At 39.4% G+C, this 21331-nt stretch overlaps 1 pseudogene; it reads left to right on the plus strand.

Annotated features, from left to right (window-relative positions):
- The first annotated feature begins 5781 nt into the window (after window positions 1–5781).
- On the plus strand, window positions 5782–6716 carry LOC148775891 (olfactory receptor 10AG1-like; annotated as a pseudogene).
- Window positions 6717–21331: the final 14615 nt, after the last annotated feature.

Here is a 21331-nt window from a genome sequence, read left to right on the forward strand (position 1 = left end):
CAACTAATCACCGAATTATAAAGTCGTGCTTTATGTTAAGTAAATTATGCCTCACCACTATTGCCAATTTAAGCATCAAAGCCTAATGAAAATAATAATGACATTGTATTGTTAGGCTCAAATATATCTATTAAACAAATTAATATGCATAAATATGTACCATGAATACTTATTCTGTTATGTGTCTTTCTAAGTCATCTGTCTAAAGGTATACATGTTGCAGCATGCTATAACACCCTTTTTTTAGTGACCAAAAGTGAGGACTGTGGCAGAGTCTGGCTTTATGCTCTTCAAATACATCTGCTTTATTGACATACAATAAATATCATTCCCTGACTGCAAGGAGGTCCAACCAGTCCATTCTAAAGGAGACCAATCCTGGGTGTTCATTGGAAGGACTGATGCTAAAGCTGAAACTCCAATACTTTGGCCACCTCATGCGACGAGTTGACTCACTGGAAAAGGCTCTGATGCTAGGAGGGAATGGAGTTGGGAGGAGACGGGGAAGACATAGAATGAGATGGCTGGATGGCATCACCGACTCTGTGGACATGAGTATGAGTGAACTCCGGGAGTTGGTGATGGACAGGGAGGCCTGGCTTGCTGTGATTCATGGGGTCGTAAAGAGTCGGACACGACTGAGTGACTGAACTGAACTGAACTGAACCTTCTCAGAACTACATTGGACCAGGTGATTAGTTTCTACAATGACATATGGTTAGAAATGATGTGTTTATTATGTACAGAGACTCTGAATAGTGTATTTGTTTCCTTATGTTCTGTCTGTCTGGCGTCTCAGGTTTCTGCATGCTGAAGATCCGGTAGGAAACTACAAAGAATAAGTAGGAACAGTGGGACTCCTAGCTGGAAACAACGAGAGCTTCTTCGTCACTGACTGCAAATGTGTGCTGTAATATGATTTCAAGTTGTTTCTTTATTTTGTTACACTGATATATTTGAGGTATTGTCTCAGAGTGTAGATTTGTTTTCAGGTGATGATGATATTGAACTGAACACAGAAACATTCAATTCAGTATCCTAACTATAGATTTAAGGATTACATCAGTTTACTCACATGGGTGATGGGTGATGGACATTCAGTTTTTTCCATCCTGTAAGTAAAACTTAGTTGAAATAAATCATCAGTGCAATTCTCATTTGTAAATAAATATGACACTAAATGACATGGATAAAACATCAATCCTAAAAAAGTACATAAGTCCAACTTATGAGGAACTTGCTGTAATAAAGAGAAGGAAATTTAAAATACAAAGTAGAAATGCAATTTTAGAAACACGAATAGTGTTTCAAATTGTCAAAGAATCTCTAAACATAAAGAAAAAATGTGCTTATTAGCAGAAGTGGATATTGGCCTTGTAACCTCATTCCTGATAATTTTAGCTACATACCTGCCTGGAAGTAGCTGAAACAGAAAAAGAATTTTGAAGGAGGTTTTTTTTTTTTTTTCTGTCTTAAATAATTGGGTTTAAATGGGTTTTTAAAAAATCATTAATTGGAGGATAATTGCTTTACAGTGTTGTGTTGGTTCTGCCGTAAAACAAAGTAAATTAGTCATAGGTGTACATACATCCCCTCCGCCTTTAACCTCCCTCCCACACCCACTCCATCGCCCCCAGGTTGTCACAGAGCTTCAGGTTGAGCTCCCTGTTTTATATATTTAGAAACTTTCCACTAGTCATCTGCTTTACATGTGGTGGTGTATATGTCTCAACATTAATCTTTCAGTTTCTCCTACCCTCTCCTTCCCTCACAAGTCTGTTCTCTATGTCTACGTCTATATTCCTGCCTTGCAAATAGGTTTTTGAATATCATTTTTCTCAAGCACACACACACATATACATACATACATACATATATATACATATATATGTATATATATTTATATTTATGCATGTGTGTGTTAATATATGATATCTTTCTTTCTCTTTCTGATTTACTTCACTCTCCATAATAGGGTCTAGGCTATTTTTAAGGTGCCTTTCATTTTGAATCTGTTAGATACCTATGCAGATGACCAACTAGATATCATAACATGAATAAAACAACCCAGATTTTTGTCAGCAGATACAACATGCTTTAATTTCCACAAAAGTTAATCTAGGAACAGTGTTCCACTTCTGAAAAGGGATCTAATCCTCCCCGCAGTGTATTGGAAAGAACAACAATATCACATTTGTGTATTAGTAAGTGACACACTTTTCTAAAGATGTGAAAGATAAGATCTGAATGAATTATGGGAATAAAATTAAGGAAGGCAAACTTATAGCAATTACTAATGGTCTGAAATGCAATAAATTGAGTTTTAATTTTTTTTCCAGAAAGTACTATTGGTTCAGTTCAGTTCAGTCGCTCAGTCGTGTCCAACTCTTTGCGACCCCATGAACCACAGCACGCCAAGCCTCCCTGTCCATCACCAACTCCCGGAGTTCACTCAAACTCATGTCCATCGAGTCGGTGATGCCATCCAGCCATCTCATTCTCTGCTGTCCCCGTCTCCTCCTACCCCCAATCCCTCCTAGCATCAGACTCTCTTCCAGTGAGTCAACTCGTCGCATGAGGTGGCCAAAGTATTGGAGTTTCAGTTTTAGCATCAGTCCTTCCAATGAACACCCAGGATTGATCTCTTTTAGAATAGACTGGTTGGATTTCCTTGCAGTCCAAGGGACTCTCAAGAGTCTTCTCCAGCACCACAGTTCAAAAGCATCAATTCTTCGGCGATCAGCTTTCTTCACAGTCCAACTCTCACATCCATATATGACCACGGGAAAAACCATAGCCTTGACTAGACGGACCTTTGTAGGCAAAGTAATGTCTCTGCTTTATAATATGCTATCTAGGCTGGTCATAACTTTTCTTCCAAGGAGCAAGCGTCTTTTAATTTCATGGCTGCAATCAGCATCTGAAGTGATTTTGGAGCCCCCCCCAAAATGTCTGACACTGTTTCCACTGTTTCCCCATCTATTTCCCATGAAGTGATGGGACCAGATGCCATGATCTTCGTTTTCTGAAAGTTGAGCTTCAAGCCAACCTTTTCACTCTCCTCTTTCACTTTCATCAAGATGCCTTTGAGTTCCTCTTCACTTTCTGCCATAAGGGTGGTGTCATCTGCATATCTGAGGTTATTGATATTTCTCCCGGCAATCTTGATTCCAGCTTGTGCTTCTTCCAGCCCAGCTTTCCTCATGATGTACTCTGCATAGAAGTTAAATAAGCAGGGTGACAATATACAACCTTGATGTACTCCTTTTCATATCTGGAACCAGTCTGTTGTTCCGTATACAGTTCTAACTGTTGCTTCCTGACCTGCATACAGGTTTCTCAAGAGGCAGGTCAGATGGTCTGGGATTCCCATCTCTTTCAGAATGTTCCACAGTTTATTGTGATCCACACAGTCAAAGGCTTTGACATAGTCAATGAAGCAGAAATAGATGTTTTTCTGGAACTCTCTTCCTTTCTCCATGATCCAGCGGATGTTGGCAATTTGATCTCTGTTGCCTCTGCCTTTTCAAAAACCTATTTGAACATCTGGAAATTTTTTCCACCCCCACAGAGGGGAACCTTTGTGTCAAGAAAGAGCTTCAGAGGACAAATCATCTACAGAAAAAGTAGTTTTAAAACATAAACCCAGATGATCACTGAACAGAAGCAGTCTTCTAGAAATTAAACTGATACTCAAGAGAAAATGTCCCCCAGGGTAAGCATGACTACTTCCTACATAAGAGCAGCTGATCTTTGAAGAAGACTCCCTAATGACAGTGACTTCCTGATTCAAAAGAACTGTAAAAATTTACAGGGTTAAAACATCTATATTCTCATAGATAACTTCATGTAAATTCATGAAGGTAAGATGTTAGATGGTTTTATTTAAACGTAGTTCTGGTTTGAGGTTTAAGATAAAAACGATAAAACAGAAAAATTTGAAATTCTGAGATCTTTATCTGAAAATTAGTTAACTTAAATTAACCAATGTATTTCTTTATTTTTTTAATGATAAAATTAGAAATAAGTGAAATAGCAATAATAATAATAGTATTTATAATAAAACTTTCACTTAAGATAATTTTGAAAACTAATTGTAGTGGAAAGAGAGAAATAAGAGAGAACATTTGTTGACTCAATTTTTTAAACAAAGTATTAATTCAAAAACAATAGTTTGTGGAGCTGGAAGATGGGAACAGACATAGTAGATTTAATGAAATATGAAAACACAGAAAACAGTCATTAATAAAGTGTTATGAAAATTGTCACACAGTGTTGACTGCCTGATGGTAACTGATTACATGAATTTGAAGTGAAGCAAGGTAACAGGCCTCTGTGTGTGTGTGTGTGTGTTAGTCACACTCATATGCTTTTGCCACTTGCATTCCTAAAACAAATAATCATAGGGTTTAAATAAAGTTACATTTATTAGATAAAATTACAAAGGAATTTTTTAGGAAGTATTTTATTTGGTTGTAAGAGAAGTAGGTGACAATGGATCAGAGAATCACATAGGTTAAGAACAGACTATATTAAAATATCATGAAACTGAAAATCATTCAGTCATGTCTAACTCCTTATGACCACATGGACAGTCCATAGAATTCTCCAGGAAAGAATACTTGAGTGAGCAACGTTTCCCTTCTCCAGGGGATCTTCCCAACCCAGGGATCGAACCCAGTCTCCCGCCTTGCATGAAGATTCTTTACCAACTGAGGCACAAGGGAAGACCGAGAACACTGGAGTGGGTAGCCTATCCCTTCTTCAGTGGATCTTCCTGACCTTGGAATCAAACCGGTATCTCCTGCATTGCAGGTGGATTCTTTACCAACTGAGCTATCAGGGAACCCCAAATATCATGAAGAATGGGTCATATTTATGGACTGAGTTAAAGGTTAATTGGTATTTGTAATGCAGTGTACAGTGGGTATTAATAGGGAACGTTATTGGACCCAATGATGTAACATGCTTTCCATGTGTAGCATAACCGATGGGTGAGGTACACAGACGAGAACAACACGATTACACGTATCTGCTCCCCCAGTAACAAGGAAAGTCAGTTCTCATTGAAGTAGAAATGGGAGGGCTTAAAATGTTATGAATAAAAATTAGGCAAAAGTTTTAAGTGAAAAGCTTTGAATTGAAAGGAAATGGAATAAGTCAATAGGTACAGAAAAAGAAATTGATGAACCCAAAGAAAAACAATAGCAAGCCTGTGTCATATATAATTTCACTTTTAAAAGGGGTGAAATAATTTAACACTATTGCTGCACAATCAGCTTTAAATAAAAATGCATACATCTTATTGTTTCTGGTATCAGTTCTGCTGCTGCTCAGTCACTTCTGTCATGTCTGACTCTTTGTGATCCCATGGACCATAGCCCATCATGCTTCTTGTCCATGGAATACTCTAGGCAAGAATACTGGGGTGGGTTGCCATTTCCTCCTCCAAGGGATCTTCCTTACCCATGGATAAAACCTATATCTCCCATATCTCCTGCATTTCAGGCCGATTCTTTTACTGCCGAAATACCAGGGAAGCCCTCTGGTATCACTACATCCAAGTATGAGACAATGGAGATTTTATTTCTCAAATTGACTTTAACTGCACATCAGTTCATCGCTGAGGTTTCAAATCTCATGTCTTAGAAACTGAGCAAGGCAAAGGCAGCAGTACTCGCAAGGATTATGTGAATAGGTTCATGCATCTGATCCAGTTAACAGAAGGGAAACATTGCTCCAAAGCATCAATGAATTAACCGTCTTGAATTTACCATATCCACAGATGTAAGAACAGAAAAACCAAATATCACCACAATGATGGAATTCATCCTTTTGAGGTTTTCTGATATTCCCAATTTCCAATGGATTCTTTTGGGGATATTTTTAGTCCTGTATCTGACCATCATGATGTGCAATAGTGTCATTGTACTGATAAAAAGAATTGATCCTACTCTCCAGACCCCCATGTACTTTTTCCGCAACAACTTTTCCATTGTAGAAATCTGTTATGTGACTGTCACTATCCCGAGAATGCTCACGGACCTCCTGAGACAGAAAGGGAACATTTCCTTCATTGCCTGTGCTACACAAACGTGTTTGGTCCTTCTGTTTCGAGGTTTAGAGTGTCTACTCCTGGCCGTGATGGTCTATGACCGCTACATGGCCATTTGTAACCCTCTTCACTATGGTCTGATCTTGAGCTCCCAGGTCTGTGTCCAGCTGGTCATTGCCTCCTGGGTCAGTGGAGTCCCTGTTGTAACTGGGCAAACATGGCAAGTTTTCTCTCTGCTTTTTTGTGTGTCTACCACAATTAATCATTTTTTCTGTGACCTCTCCCTAGTATTCAAGCTTGCTTGTGGGGACGCATTTATGAACGAGACAGCAGTCTGTGGAGTTGCAGTGGTGTTCATCATGGTTCCATTTCTGTTGACTGTGGTCTCCTATGGCAAAAACATCACCAACATTCTGAAATCGCCATCTTCCAGAGGGAGGGCTAAAGCCTTCTCCACTTGCTCGTCTAACCTCACAGTGGTGGTCTTATTCTACGTCACAGCCTCTACCACCTGTTTACAGCCCAAACAAAATCCATTTGAAGAAACTGGGAAGCTGATCTCTCTTTTCTACACAGTTTGGATCCCAAAGTTGAATCCTATTATATTTACTCTGAGGAAAAAACATCACTGAGAAAACTACTAAGTAAAATATCAACTTGACTCAAAGCCTTGAAATTACAGAAACAATTTGTTTCTATGTTTCTCATGTAAATACATCAGAAAATATCATCTAGTTTATTTCTCAGTTCAGCTCAGTTCAGTCGCTCAGTAGTATCCGACACTTTGTGACCCCATGAATCACAGCACGCCAAGCCTCCGTGTCCATCACCAACTCCTGGAGTTCACTCAAACTCACCTCCATCGAGTCGGTGATGCCATCCAGCCATTTCATTCTCTGTCGTCCTCTTCTCCTCCTGCCCACAATCCCTCCAAGCATCAGAGCCTTTTCCAGTGAGTCAACTCGTCGCATGAGGTAGCCAAAGTATTGGAGCTTCAGCTTTAGCATCAGTCCTTCCAATGAACACCCAGGATTGATCTCCTTAATAATGGACTGGTTGGATCTCCTTGCACTCCAAGGGACTCTCAAGAGTCTTCTCTAACACCACAGTTCAAAAGCATCAATTCTTCGGCGATCAGCTTTCTTCACATTCCAAATCTCACATCCATACATGACCACAGGAAAAACCATAGCCTTGACTAGACTGACCTTGGTTGGCAAAGTAATGTCTCTGCTTTTTAATATGTTATCTAGGTTGGTCATAACTTTCCTTCGAAGAGTAAGCGCCTTTTATTTTCATGGCTGCAATCAGCATCCACAGTGATTTTGGAACCAAAAAAAAATAGCATCTGACACTGTTTCCACTGTTTCCCCATCTATTTCCCATGAAGTGATGGGACCAGATGACATGACCTTCGATTTCTGCATGTTGAGCTTCAAGCCAACCATTTCACTCTCCTCTTTCACTTTCATCAAGAGGCATTTTTAAGTTCCTCTTCACTTTCTGCCAAAAGGGTGGTGTCATCTGCATATCTGAGGTTATTGATATTTCTCCCAGCAATCTTGATTCCAGCTTGTGCTTCTTCAAGCTCAGCATTCCTCATGATGTACTCTGCATATAAGTTAATAAGCAGGGTGACAATATACAGCCTTGACGTACTCCTTTTTCTATTTGGAACCAGTCTGTTGTTTCATGTCCAGTTCTAACTGTTGCTTCCTGACCTGTACACAGGTTTCTCAAGAGGCAGGTCAGGTGGTCTGGTATTCCCATCTCTTCAGAATTTTCCACAGTTTATTGCGATCCACACAGTCAAAGACTTTGGCATAGTCAATGAAGCAGAAATAGATGTTTTTTCTGGAATGCTATTGCTTTCTGCACGATCCAGCGGATGTTGGCAATTTGATCTCTGGTGCCTCTGCCTTTTCTATAACCTGCTTGAACATCTGGAAGTTCACTGTTCACGTATGGCTGAAGCCTGGCTTGGATAATTTTGAGCATGACTTTATTAGCGTGTGAGATGAGTGCAATTGTGCAGTAATGTGAGCATTCTTTGGCATTGCCTTTCTTTGGGATTGGAATGAAGACTGACCTTTTCCAGTCCTGTGGCCGTTGCTGAGTTTTCCAGATTTACTGGCATATTGAGTGCAGCACTTTAACAGCATCATCTTTCAGGATTTGAAATAGCTCAATTGGAATTCCATCACCTCCACTAGCCTTGTTCGTAGTTATACTTTCTAAGGCCCACTTGACTTGACATTCCAAGATGTCTGGCTCTAGGTGAGTGATCACGCCATCGTGATTATCTTGGTCATGAAGATCTTTTTTGTACAGTTCTTCTGTGTATTTTTGCCACCTCTTCTTAATATCTTCTGCTTCTGTTAGGTCCATACCATTTCTGTCCTTTATCGAGCCCATATTTGCATGAAATGTTCCCTTGGTATCTCTAATTTTCTTGAAAAGATCGCTTGTTTTTTCTATTCTATTGTTTTCCTCTATTTCTTTGCATTGATCGCTGAGGAAGGCTTTCTTATCTCTCCTTGCTATTCTTTGGAACTCTGCATTCAGATGCTTATACCTTTCCTTTTCTTCTTTGCTTTTCGCTTCTCTTCTTTTCACAGCTATTTGTAAGGCCTCCTCAGACAGCCATTTTGCTTTTTTGCATTTCTTTTCCATGGGGATGGTCTTGGTCCCTGCCTCCTGTACAATGTCATAAGCCTCCGTTCAGAGTTCATCATGCACTCTATCTATAAGATCTAGTCCCTTAAATCTATTTCTCACTTCCACTGTATAATCATAATGGATTTGATTTAAGTCATATCTGAATGGTCTAGTGGTTTTCCCTACTTTCTTCAATTTCAGTCTGAATTTGTCAATAAGGAGTTCATGATCTGAGCCACAGTCAGCTCCTGGTCTTGTTTCTGCTAAGTTTATACAGCTTCTCCATCTTTGGCTGCAAAAAATTTAATCAATCTGATTTCGATGTTGACCATCTGGTGATGTCCATGCATAGAGTCTTCTCTTGTGTTGTTGGAAGAGGGTGTTTGCTATGACCAGTGCCTTCTCTTGGCAAAACTCTATTAGCCTTTGTCCTGGTTCATTTCATGCTCCAAGGCCAAATTTGCCTATAACTTCCGGTTTTTCTTGACTTCCTACTTTTGCATCCACTCCCCCATAATGGAAAGGACATCTTTTTTGGTTTTTGTTCTAAAAGGTCTTGTAGGTCTTCATAGAACCTTTCAGCTTCGGCGTCTTCAGCATTACTGGTTGGGGCATAGGCTTGGATTGCTCTAATATTGAATGGTTTGCCTTGGAAACGAACAGAAATCACACACAAAAAAAACTAGTCGATCTGATCACGTAGACCACAGCCCTGTCTAACTCAATGAAACTAAGCCATGCCGTTTGGGGCCGCCGAAGATGGGCGGGTCATGGTGGAGAGGTCTGACAGAATGTGGTCCACTGGAGAAGGGAATGGCAAACCACTTCAGTATACTTGCCTTGAGAACCCCATGAACAGTATCAAAAGGAAAAATGATAGGATACTGAAAGAGGAAACCCCAGGTCAGTAGGTGCCGAGTATGCTACTTGAGATCAGTGGATAAATAACTCCAGATAGAATGAAGGGATGGAGCCAAAGCAAAACCAATACCCAGTTGTTGATGTGACTGGTGATAGAAGCAAGGTCCGATGCTGTAAAGAGCAATATTGCATAGGAGCCTGGAATGTTAGATCCATGAATCAAGGCAAATTGGAAGTGGTCAAACAGGAGATGGCAAGAATGAACGTAGACATTCTAGGAATCAGTGAACTAAAATGGACTAGAATGGGTGAATTTAATGCAGGTGACCATTATATCTACTACTGTTGGCAGGAATCCCTTAGAAGAAATGGAGTAGCCATCATGGTCAACAAGAGAGTTTATTTCTATGTTCCTATAAACTGATAGTTAATATCATCACTGTCTTCTTACATTATGTGAAAGGACCTAGTTTCAAAGAGTTAAGGGTCTCTGGGTTATCAAAGCACACATTGTCTCCATGGAAATGATCTATTCTCAAGACCTATCTTTCCTCTCACTGGGAAAGAGTGAGTTAAGAGATTTCCTGAGCAATAAAATGATAGTTAACTGCGATATATCCAATGATCATGGTCATGCCTTGTAAGAAATTTGCTTGAAACTTACCATTACTTCAGGAATATTCACTGTCCTTTTCTGGACTTACGATTGTATTTAGACGATGAGAAAATAACAACTGCATCCAAGTTGGTGGGAGTAGGGTAATCTGAGTGTTTTCTTTCAGTTTTTCCTTCTTTCTCTGTTTTGCTACTGTTCATATCCCTGTCAGAGTACAAACCCTGAAAGGATCCTTTGTTACCCCAATGCTGACTGTTTTCTAGTGACGTCATTTCCTCCAGCTTGTGGCTTCACGTTTTGCTTTTGTAGTGTCTCTTTAGTATTAGGAATATTAGGAATTTAAGCTATAAACTGCATTAGGTTGAATGTTGATCCCTGTAAATATGTCAGGTTACAACCTGCAAACCTGAACTTATTAGGAAAATAAAAGCCTTTGCCAATGTATTTCAGTTAAGGACTTTGAAATAAGATTACCTTAACTTAAGGCCACTCCAGTACTCTTGCCTAGAAAATCCCATGGATGGAGGAGCCTGGTAGGCTGCAGTCCATGGGGTCGCTAAGGGTCGGACACGACTGAGCGACTTCACTTTCACTTTTCACACACTGGAGAAGGAAATGGCAACCCACTCCAGTGTTCTTGCCTGGAGAATCCCAGGGATGGGGGAGCCTGGTGGGCTTCCGTCTATGGGGTCACACAGGGTCGGACACGACTGAAGTGACTTAGCAGCAGCAGCAACTTAAGGGCACTATATTCTATGATCATTGTTCTTAGTTCTTATAAGGTGGGAAGAGAGATTAAGTTAAAAATAGAGACGTAGCGACACATAGAAGAATATCATGTGAAAATGGAGAAAGCAACCGGGAGTGACACAGCCATGAAGCAATGCACGTCAAGGACTACTGAAAGCTGAAAGAGGCAAGGAGTGACTATCCCTTCAGAGCCTGTGAAGGAAAACCCTGCCAGCACTGTGATTTTGGACACTGGGTTTTAAAGATGTGAGAAAGTCAACTTTTGTTCCTTAAACCACTCAATTTGTGATAATTTGTTACAATAGATCTAGGAAAGTAATACACTGTGTAAGCAGTGTTTTTATTATGGTGTTTTTATTCTAATCATCTGGAATAAATTCTGTATCTTTTGAGAACAGTGATTTAAGAAAACATGTAGAATGTTGTTTGTTTTGTTTTTACTTTAAAAACTATATCAATGAAGCCTCATAAAAATATTTGCCCAAGAATGATGGTTAATTGTGTTTGTTCAACGATGTTTATTAAAAGCCTTTTTAATACTGCAAAAGACAACACTAGGAAAGGAAAGGGAAGCCGTTCTCATTTGGAACATAGTAGACATGGCGCCCGTTTTCCGTGTGATGCTGCACAGTCTCTCAAGACAATGTTTTAGAGCCACGCCAGTGAGGAAATCCCAAACTTTTCAGACATTCAATAAGTACATAAATATATGTATAAATGTAACTCTATTTTTGTAACACAAAGGGAGCTAGCATCCATATATTCACATATCATTTCACATGTGCATCTTTCCGGTTGGTGTGTATATATGTCACCAATATCTGGATGTGTATTAGAAGAGAGGGTGGGCTTCTTTACAGTGACAGGAATTCAGATAATGTCTGACTTATTTATTTATTTATACTTTTTTGTAGTATAGATTTATTACAAAGAGAATAATATGCACATCACAAAAATAATAAATTTTATTCCGAAAATAAAAACTACATATGGAAGAAAATTACTTCTTTTCTTCTTCATTTCTTTTCTTATTGCCTCCCAACATTTTACAGAATATTTAGTAGCTAACAGAGAAATTTTAATACCAGCCAAATAATATTTGATATTTGAAAGAAATAACACATTTTTTATGAACTAAACAGAGCCAGAATATATAATGTTTGGTCATGTCTTTGAAAAAGGACTAAAATGGCTTTAATAATAGTTAAAAACAGAGATAAATTTAAGATTATGATACATATATATCATAGGATATATATGTACATGGACACTTTTACATATGTATAATATGCATTTTATATAATATAAACATATATATTTCAATATTCTTTGAATGGACTGATGCTGAAGCTCCAATACTTTGGCCACCTGATGCACCAAATGCTGGGAAAGATTGAGGGCAGAAGGAAAAGAGGGCATCAGAAGATGAGATAGCTGAATGATATCACGGATGCAATGGACATGAACTTGGGCAAACTCCGGAAGATGGTGAGGGACAGGGTGGCCTGGAGTGCTGCAGTCCATGGGGTTGTGAAGAGTGGGACATGACTGGAAGACTGAACAGCAACAACAAATATCATTTATATATAGCTATACTATATATATATGTACAAAAAAGATCTTCCCGACCAAGATAGTCACGATAATGTGATCACTGACCTAGAGCCAGACATCTTGGAATGTGAAGTCAAGTGGGCCTTAGAAAGCATCATTACGAACAAAGCTAGTGGAGGTGATGGAATTCCAGTTGAGCTATTTCAAGTCTTGAAAGATGATGCTGTGAAAGTGCTGCACTCAATATGCCAGCAGATTTGGAAAACTCAGCAGTGGCCACAGGACTGGAAGAGGTCAGTCTTCATTCCAATCCCAAAGAAAGGCAATGCCAAAGAATGCTCAAACTACCGCACAATTGCACTCATCTCACACGCTAGTAAAGTCATGCTCAAAATTCTCCAAGCCAGGCTTCAGCAGTATGTAAACCGTGAACTCCCAGATGTTCAAGCAGGTTTTAGAAAAGGCAGAGGCACCAGAGATCAAATTGCCAACATCCGCTGGATCATGGAGAAAGCAAGAGAGTTCCAGAAAAACATCTATTTCTGCTTCATTGACTATGCCAAAGCCTTTGACTGTGTGGATCACAATAAACTGTGGAACATTCTGAAAGAGATGGGAATCCCAGACCACCTGACCTGCCTCTTGAGAAACCTGTATGCAGGTCAGGAAGCAACAGTTAGAACCGGTCATGGAACAACAGACTGGTTCCAAATAGGAAAAGGTGTACGTCAAGGTTGTATATTGTCACCGTGCTTATTTAACTTATATGCAGAGTACATCATGAGGAACGCTGGGCTGGAAGAAGCACAAGCTGGAATCAAGATTGCTGGGAGAAATATCAATAACCTTAGATATGCAGATGACACTACCCTTATGGCAGAAAGTGAAGAGGAACTCAAAAGCCTCTTGATGAAAGTGAAAGAGGAGAGTGAAAAGGTTGGCTTGAAGCTCAACATTCAGAAAACAAAGATCATGGCATCTGGTCCCATCACTTCATGGGAAATAGATGGAAAAACAATGGAAACAGTGTCAGACTTTGTTTTTTTGGGCTCCAAAATCACTGCAGATGCTGATTGCAGCCATGAAATTAAAAGACGCTTGCTCCTTGGCAGGAAAGTTATGACCAACCTTGATAGTATATTAAAAAGCAGAGACATTACTTTGCCCACCAAGGTCCGTCTAGTCAAGGCAATGGTTTTTCCCGTGGTCATGTATGGATGTGAGAGTTGGACTGTGAAGAAAGCTGATCGCCGAAGAATCGATGCTTTTGAACTGTGGTGTTGGAGAAGACTCTTGAGAGTCCCTTATACTGCAAGGAGATCCAACCAGTCCATTCTAAAGGAGATCAATCCTGGATGTTCATTGGAGGGACTGATGCTAAAGCTGAAACTCGAATACTTTGGCCACCTCATGCGACGAGTTGACTCACTGGAAAAGACTCTGATGCTGGGAAAGGTTGGGGGCGGGAGGAGAAGGGGACGACGGAGAATGAGATGGCTGGATGGCATCACCGACTCTGTGGACATGAGTTTGAGTGTACTCCGGGAGTTGGTGTTGGACAGGGAGGCCTGGCGTGCTGTGATTCATGGGGTCGCGGAGAGTCGGACACGACTGAGCGACTGAACTGAACTGATACTATATTGGTCTTTCCTGGTGGCTCAGAGGTTAAAGCGTATGCCTGCAATGCGGGAGATCTGGGTTCGATCCCTGGGTCAGGAAGATCCCCTGGAGAAGGAAATGGCAACCCACTCCAGTATTCTTGCCTGGAGAATCCCATGGATGGAGGAGTCTGGGAGTCTACAGTCCACGGTGTCCCAAAGAGTCGGACATGACTAAGCGACTTGACTAACTAACTCTACTATATAAAATAAAATTACTATAGAAAGTAAAAATAAAAACTATTGATTTCACTCTTTTCACAGAAAGAACATTAAACACACACACACAAACAAACAAGAAGCACATCTCACTTCAGTGATAACACTGGTTCTTTTCGATTTTTCTGTATTCCCAATGTCTGAGTGTTTCTCTTTGTAGTATTTCCCTTTTTTATGTGATTATCCCGGTGAGAAGCAATAACAATACTCTTATAATCAGAGTTGACCAGGCTCTCAAATTCCCATGTGTTTTTTCCCCAGTAACTTTTCCTTCCTGGAAATCTAGAACACCCATAAACCTTCACAGTCAGAAAAAATATATTTTTTGCGTGCCCTACAAAGGTATGTTTTATTTGTATTCTTGGGGACACAGAATACTTCGTCTTGACAGTTGTGGCCTGTGACTGCTATGTGGCCAACTGTAACTTCCGCAACTTCCCCTACTTATAAACCAGGAGCTCTGTGTTCAGCTGATGACACTTGGCTCTTGGATCAGGGTTGTTACAGCCAGGATAAGGCAAACATGCCAGATTTCCCCTCTGTCATTTTTGGATCTAACTGCAAGCTGGGCTGTGGGACTGTTTTTCTGAATGAGACACTAGTCTTCTCTACAGTTGTACCATTAGTGAATCGTTTGTCATGACCCCTTTTCAGTTGACACTTGGCTCCTACAGTAAAATCACTTCTCCATCCTGTGTTGCCATCAGCAGCGGGATGAGCCAAAGATTTCTCCACCTGCTCAGTTCACATCATGCATGTGCACTAAGTCTCTTCGGTAGTGTCTGACTCTTTGCAACCCCGTGAACTGTAGCCCAGCCAGCTCCTCTGTCCACGGGGTTCTCCAGGTAAGAACACAGGAATGGGCTGCTGTGCCTTTCTCCAGGGGATGTTGCCTACCCAGGGAATGAACCTGCGTCTCTTTATGTCTCCTGCATTGATAGGTAAGTTCTTTACCATTAGGGCCACGTAGGAAGCCCCATAGTTGTGCCTTTATGTTGTGGACACAGAACCATTACATATTTATGACATGATTCCAACATTTTTATAGGAAAGATTTTTTTCTCCTTTCTATACCATGTTACCCTGATATTGAATCCCATGATATATACTCTGAGGAATAAGAATGTCACGACAACCTTGAGAAAATGACTGCCTTAATGTTTAACATCTTATCCACTGCTTTGAGCCAATGATCTTTTTCCCCACTTAGTTCTGCAGTTATCTTAATCAGACATTATTTGAAATTTTGCTTCCTTTATTAATATAAATTGATTATCCTCATGATCCTGCCATTTGATGCTTGACTTTCTGATATCAGGATTATCTCCCTAGTGTTTGTATTTATAAGAAATTATTTTTTTTGCTTATCTCGTATTTAATGTACTAGTCTCTGTCAGCAAAAACTCACTGCTTATTTGATTTGTTGTTGTTCAGTTGGTAAGTCATGTCCGACTCTGTGTCTTCATGGACCGTAGCACACCGCTCTCCTCAGTCTTCCACTGTCTCTCGGAATTTGCTCAGATTCATGTAAATTGAGTCAGTGACACTATTAATATCCAACCATTTCATCCTTTTTGCCTTCATCTTTACTAGCATCAGGGTCTTTTACATTGAGTTGGCTCTCTACATCAGGTGGCCAAAGTACTAAAACAATATAGTATATTTTATCTATCAATTGGCCTCCCAATATTTTTATCCAAAATTCATAATGTATATTCTATTTTGTCTCCCTCTGTATTACTATAACTTACTTAAAACCTAAAGATTTCAGCTAGCAAAGATTACTGCATATGGAAAGTTTTAGAGAATACTTGTTGAATGACTATAGAAAATGCACACACTTGAATAAGCAAAAGTTAATACAACAGAAAATGTAGAAAAGATGGCCTTTCAATAAATTATATTAATTTAACTATTAATAATGGTGCAAAAAAAGAGAGCTTGACCCTCATTTCACATAATTTATTTTAAAATGTAATCTCAGATAATTTGTAAATTTAAGTAAAATGCATAACAATGAATCTTCCAAGATAATGTTTATTAACTTCATGATGTTGGTTTGAGAAAAGTGTTTTTGATAAAATTATTAGTCATAATGTAAACATTAATCTGTTGCCCTTCCTGGACTAAGAAATACTGCTATTCAGAGTGAAACTTTTCAACATAAAATGTTTAAATACACTATAATTAAAGGAATGCTCTAAATCAAAAGCATCAAAAATTCAGAGAAGAAATTGACAACAGACTTAAAGATGCATTTCAAAAGACAGAATAATCTAAATGCCCAGAAAAAATAAGAAAATAACTCATTAGCAACCAGTAAGAAGACCCTTGAGAGTCCCTTGTACAGCAAGGAGATCCAACCAGTCCATTCTAAGGGAGATCGATCCTGGGTGTTCATTGGAAGGACTGATGCTAAAGCTGAGACTGCAATTCTTTGGCCACCTCATGCGATGAGTTGACTCACTGGAAAAGACTCTGATGCTGGGAAGGGTTGGGGGCAGGAGGAGAAGGGGATGACTGAGGATGAGATGGCTGGATGGCATCACCGACTCTGTGGTCTTGAGTCTGAGTGAACTCCGGGAGTTGGTGATGGACAGGGAGGCCTGGCGTGCTGTGATTCATGGGGTCGCAGAGAGTAGGACACGACTGAGCGACTGAACTGAACTGAACTGAATTGAAATGCAAATCAAAACCAGATTAAAACCAAATGAAATCTGTGACACATTCATTACAAGGATTAAATAAAAAGACTCACCCTATCACATACACAAAGGATGTGGAGTAATGAAAGCTCTCACCTGATGCTGGTGTGTGAATTGTACAGCATATTAGCACACAGCCTGCCTTCATCAAGAAAAGCTTACCCTTAGCCATGTACCAGAAGAAATATGTGCACATGTATTCCAAGGGACGCATCTGAGAATGCTCATTTTGCATCATTCTTAATGTCAAATCTTCATCAAACTAGAATTGACTGTAATTGTGATAATTTCACACAGAGGAAAAACAAGGAGCTATAGAAATGAATAAAATGCAATTACATACAGCAAGGATTAAGCATATTTTTAAGCAAACCAAATCATAATCATACTGTGCATACCCTTTTTGTTAAGGTAAAAAGCAGTATTCAGAACACCATCTATCATACATATATACATAATTCCCCCTATTTCTTAAGTTTTATTTAATGAGCATATTCTATCATGGTAAAAAAGCATAATACTCTTTCTTACTTTTGGCTATGCTTCCATTTTTTTATGAAACTAATTTAGAAAAAATGAATTACTTTTTATTATAAAAAAGTAGTAAGCAACAAAAATATGATTCAAGACTGGTGATGTTAGAGAATTGCTTTGAAAAATAAATCAATATCTTTATGAAAGGACATACTTAAAGCCAAGTTTAACTTTCCAACCTCTAAAACAATTAAAAACAAATAACTCTCATTTGTGGTTAAGAGGCACTGGGTCGCAATAACCCAATCTACTTTCAAGCACTAGAAGGTTGTGATAAATTATAGAACATATTTTAAAGATATCATATAACTGTGGGAGAAAAAAGAATAGATGACAATATCGAAATCAAGGCTCAGTTCAGTTCAGTAGCTCAGTTGTGTCCGACTCTCCGCGATCCCATGAATCACAGCACGCCAGGCCTCCCTGTCCATCACCAACTCCCGGAGTTCACTCAAACTCATCTCCACAGAGTCGGTGATGCCATCCAGCCATCTCATTCTCTGTCGTCCCCTTCTCCTCCCGTCCCCAACCTTTCCCAGCATCAGAGTCTTTTCCAGTGGACTGATGCTAAAGCTGAAACTCCAATACTTTGGCCACCTCATGCGACGAGTTGACTCACTGGAAATCAAGGCTCATTAAATCATAAAATAGTCACAATTTTTCAAGCACAAATTTGTTGCAATATCATGCTACTGCATAACTTAGTATGTGTGCATACTTACTGATTAATTCAGAGTGAGCACAATTGTGATATTGGTCATTTGGACATTCCTCTCCACACATACACAATGCATAGGAAAATGTCTCAGATTTTTTAACACTGTATCATTGTTCAGATTACAGTTTATTTATTATATTTTTTTCTACAAATGAAGCTGTTGTCTGTATGTTGAAGGAATAATTTTCTTCTGTGAATTGTTAATTCATCTGTTTTGCCCATTTTTAAAATTTATACTTTGGGGTTTTTCTCTGTATTAAAGAAGGAGCCAAGATCATTTTATTTGAAATCAGTTGTAACATTTTTTTTCCATTATATTAATTATATTTGATACTTATGGGGCTTGCTACTTTTTAGCATCTAGAATCATTTATTTTTACACAGTTTTGTTTGTTTGTTTGTTTGACTGTGTGTGTGTCCTGCATTGTAAATTTTAATGAGTTAAACTTTCCTTACTCCAAAATTACAAAACCCATTTCTTAGAATACTGTAATCATTTCACTCTAAAATATACAAAATTGTGTATCATTTAGGGTTTATCTTCTTGTGGGATAGTTGTCAAAAATACGTATACTGTTTTTTTCTTTTTTTTTCCCCTCTAAGGCTGCACAGTTGTCCGAATAACAGTTATTTTAAATGCCCATGCTTTACCAATTTGGTAGGCTATTTTAGTCAATGACAGATTTTCATGTATATGTGAGCCTTTTCTGGAATTTCTATTCTATTTCAGCAGAAGGCTTCTTTATTTATGCATGATACTGCGCTGAGCTGTGTTTAGTCGCTCAGCTGGGTCGGATTCTTTGTCAGATGCCATGGACGATAGCCCACCAGGCTCCTCTGTCCCTGGGATTTCTCAAGCAACAATACTGGAGTGGATTCCCATTTCCCACTCCCAGGGATCTTCCTGACCCAGGACTCAATCCTGCATCCCTAGCCTCTCCTGCCTGGTAGGCAGAATCTTTACCACTGAGCCACATGAGAAGCCCATACATAGTACTGCATTCTGCGAATCACGAGGTCTTGTAACTACTTCCCAACACTAGCTATTTCTTGGATGAGCCCCTGCAGGAGCTCATCCTGGCTGGCCTCTCACTCCCCTCTGTCCTTTATCACATACGGTCCCCGTGATAAGCCTGACCCACCACCCACTACTCACGGGCCTTCTGTGATCTTTGCCGTGAGGCTCCTGATACTTTTTAATTAATCTTCCAAATCACTCCCACTGTCACATTACTATATGTGTCCCTCTCTTGTAAATATTTTCTCTTCATAATCATAAACCTTAAGAAATCACTATTTACTAAATAATTGGAACCGATATCCAATCTTTTAGGTCATGAGAAACTGGCTCTAAGCCAAGATTTTTAAACAATCTTTATGTTGGAGAAATTTCTCCGCATTTGAAGCATATAACTCACAAACTTTTTGCTTAGCATCTTTCTCATGATCTCAGCTGGACTTATTCCAGAGTCTCATTTTATTGCAACTAGAGTCTGAAAGTATTCACACCTTGAACATGTAAAATAAATTTGGAAAAAATTGGTGGTGGGTTGCAAAAGAGAGGAAAAATTTTCTCCTACTACAATTAACCTTGGGTTAAATTTTTAAATCCACCTCATGCGACGAGTTGACTCACTGGAAAAGACTCTGATGCTAGGAGGGATTGGGGGTGGGAGGAGACGGGGACGACAGAGAATGAGATGGCTGGATAGCATCACCAACTTGATGAACATGAGTTTGAGTGAACTCCAGGAGTTGGTGATGGACAGGGAGGCCTGGTACTGTGGTTCATGGTGTCACAAAGAGTCGGACACGACTGAGCGACTGAACTGAACTGAACTGAATACATTCATCAGCTAAATCTCAGGTTGCTGAAGAAATCATAAACCTTAATTAACCTAACACACTAATTTTGCACATAAAAATATTTGCCATCAGAATATGTATTATAACTATTACATAGATCTGTCCTGTAACTAGGAATCAAGGAACATATCATAGAAAGGCTCTGCATAATGCATTCATAATAGTTAAGGTAAGAATTGGATGCATGTCTGTTTTGGATTGACCCCAATAATACTGTGTGAGTGTGTGTGCTCAGTCATGTATGACTCTCTAGTCTACCAGGCTCCTCTGTCCATGGAATTCTTCCAGCAAGGATTCTGGAGTGAGTTGCCATTTCCTACTCCAGGTGAATTTCCTGACCCAGGGATCAAACCTGTGTCTCTTGCATCTTCTGCATTGATCTCTTGCATCTCCTGCATTGGCAGGCCAATTTTTTAACAAGTGTACCACCTGAGGAGCCCACAAACAATATTACTTAGCACCCTGCTCACATCTAAGAAATAAAATGCACTGTGTCCTTTTCCCTGAAGAGGCTGAAGAAAAACGTTTTCTGAGTAGAGTGAGAGCTATCTGGGAAAATTTAAAAAAAAATACAAGTCAGAAAATTCACGAAGTGATGATTTTAAATGGAAATTTAAATGTGCCAGGTGGCTGAGATCTCTTGGGTAGAGATAACTACTTTTAAAGAGCACTTTATGTTTAGAAATAACAGAATATTTAAAGGCCAGTTGAATAACTTTGATGAAACAAGTAATTTCACTTCAGTTCAGTTCAGTCGCTAAGTCATGTCCGACTCTGTGCGACCCCATGACTCACAGCATGCCAGGCCTCCCTGTCCATCATCAACTCCCGGAGTTCACTCAAACTCATGTCCATCGAGTCGGTGATGCCATCCAGCCATCTCATTCTCTGTCGTCCCCGTCTCCTCCAACCCCCAATCACTCCCAGCATCAGACTTTTCCTCACAGGAACTTAAATATTCTGACCTTCTCTAGTGAGAAAAATCAGCATCATCTCGAGAAAGAAAGGTAAATGTGAAGATAATTATAGTAAGGTTTACTTCTTATTTTAAATTACTAATCTACACACTAAAACGTGTAAATTATAAATTTTAACATGGCAGCAAATGTTTTGGTTCATTAAAGCAACTTATATATA

This window comes from Moschus berezovskii, chromosome 13 (genome assembly GCF_049115385.1).
Source record: "Moschus berezovskii isolate FMDL1 chromosome 13, NW_MosBer_1.0, whole genome shotgun sequence".
NCBI classification, from domain to species: Eukaryota; Metazoa; Chordata; class Mammalia; order Artiodactyla; family Moschidae; genus Moschus; species Moschus berezovskii.